Here is a 2,500-nt window from a genome sequence, read left to right on the forward strand (position 1 = left end):
TAAGCCACCCAACGATTTGCGTGGCACAAATCTTCCCCGATCGCACCGGGCCACAGTTCCAACCCGTCTCATCCGTGCTTCTTCTCCAGCACGACCACCATGGCGGATCGCCAAGATGCTCGTGAGGGAGAAGCCACGCGGATGAGGCCGTGCCTTCCCTGTGGTGGCCGCGCGCTACTGGACCGAGAGTAATAAAGCCCTCAATATCAACCACATGACCCTGGGCGTAACCAGCACAAATGTGAGCCCAAGCGGACGCTGACTGATGACATTACCCCCCCGGCCGGCAGCAAGCCAGACATGATGGCCCCTTCCCCGCGAACGGTTGGAAGCCATACCCCCTTCATGATGCTCACAAGCCTAGAAATGAGCCACACAACGAAAATCCCACCAGCGTGCCACAAATCCACATAACAGATTCACATTTTTTCCCACCGGGTCAGTCGGCCGGAACCGACGGCGGCCACCACCATGCCGCCGCCCACAACGGGTGACACCAACCCAAGTTGGTGGATCACCCATGTGTGGGCGTTTTGACTTGCCCCACCACAAAGCAAGCCAAAACAGGGGGGAATGAAGGGACCGCACCAGAATTTTCCATGGTGCAAGAGCTGGCTGCATTGAGGAACACCCCCCCCCTATAATAGCTAAATATGCAAAAGCCACTTTTGTACAAGTAGATACACTTTTTTTGAGTAGACATAAGTTCTGTTTTGGGACCTAGAGAACGAATTTTCACGAGATTTTTTGCAGGGATCCTCATAAAAATGGTACAACATTGCCTGCAAAAAATTAGAATTTTTCGACATGGGGAAGTATTTTTTTTATTTTTCCAAAGACCCGAAATGTGGAAAATCGGGAAAAATGGAAAAACGTATCTAGACACCGTATTTTTGCGTGATTTTTTCCAGTCCATCCCATAATAATATCAAGAAGGTGCCCACCAAGTTTCGTTAGGATTGGCCAAGGTTTCGAATTTTCATGAATTTTTTTCAAAACCCTCTATTTTCCAACATTTCAAAAATTCAAAACCACATCAAGATGGCTTGGTTTTGATACCAAACTTTCTAGACCTCATTCTGCATGCATTTGTGACACTTTCCAACCCACAAAACTCAAAAACCACCACTTTGAAAATTTCATGATTCTTGGCACACCACCAAGCCACAAAATCAAGCCAAAACACCAAAATCATGAACTTGGCTATGCACCAACCATGTCAAGATCAATTCCTTTTGATCCCAAACTTCTCCCACATCACTTTGAAGGCATTTGTGAGGATTGAGTCCAGCCAGTTTTCCAAAACCAACATTTTCGTTTTTCACCAAAATCACCACCAAGCCACAAAATCAAGCCAAAAATCCAAAATCATGAACTTGGCTATGCACCAACCATGTCAAGATCAATTCCTTTTGATCCCAAACTTCTCCCACATCACTTTGAAGGCATTTGTGAGGATTGAGTCCAGCCACTTTTCCAAAACCATGATTTTCGTTTTTCACCAAAATCACCACCAAGCCACAAAATCAAGCCAAAACACCAAAATCATGAACTTGGCTATGCACCAACCATGTCAAGATCAATTCCTTTTGATCCCAAACTTCTCCCACATCACTTTGAAGGCATTTGTGAGGATTGAGTCCAGCCAGTTTTCCAAAACCATGATTTTCGTTTTTCACCAAAATCACCACCAAGTCACAAAATCAAGCCAAAACACCAAAATCATGAACTTGGCTATGCACCAACCATGTCAAGATCAATTCCTTTTGATCCCAAACTTCTCCCACATCACTTTGAAGGCATTTGTGAGGATTGAGTCCAGCCACTTTTCCAAAACCATGATTTTCGTTTTTCACCAAAATCACCACCAAGCCACAAAATCAAGCCAAAACACCAAAATCATGAACTTGGCTATGCACCAACCATGTCAAGATCAATTCCTTTTGATCCCAAACTTCTCCCACATCACTTTGAAGGCATTTGTGAGGATTGAGTCCAGCCACTTTTCCAAAACCATGATTTTCGTTTTTCACCAAAATCACCACCAAGCCACAAAATCAAGCCAAAACACCAAAATCATGAACTTGGCTATGCACCAACCATGCCAAGATCAATTCCTTTTGATCCCAAACTTCTCCCACATCACTTTGAAGGCATTTGTGAGGATTGAGTCCAGCCAGTTTTCCAAAACCATGATTTTCGTTTTTCACCAAAATCAGCCACAAAATCAAGCCAAAACACCAAAATCATGAACTTGGCTATGCACCAACCATGTCAAGATCAATTCCTTTTGATCCCAAACTTCTCCCACATCACTTTGAAGGCATTTGTGAGGATTGAGTCCAGCCACTTTTCCAAAACCATGATTTTCGTTTTTCACCAAAATCACCACCAAGCCACAAAATCAAGCCAAAACACCAAAATCATGAACTTGGCTATGCACCAACCATGTCAAGATCAATTCCTTTTGATCCCAAACTTCTCCCACATCACTTTGAAG

This window comes from Phaseolus vulgaris, chromosome 6 (assembly GCF_051622355.1).
Source record: "Phaseolus vulgaris cultivar YP4 chromosome 6, ASM5162235v1, whole genome shotgun sequence".
NCBI lineage: Eukaryota > Viridiplantae > Streptophyta > Magnoliopsida > Fabales > Fabaceae > Phaseolus > Phaseolus vulgaris.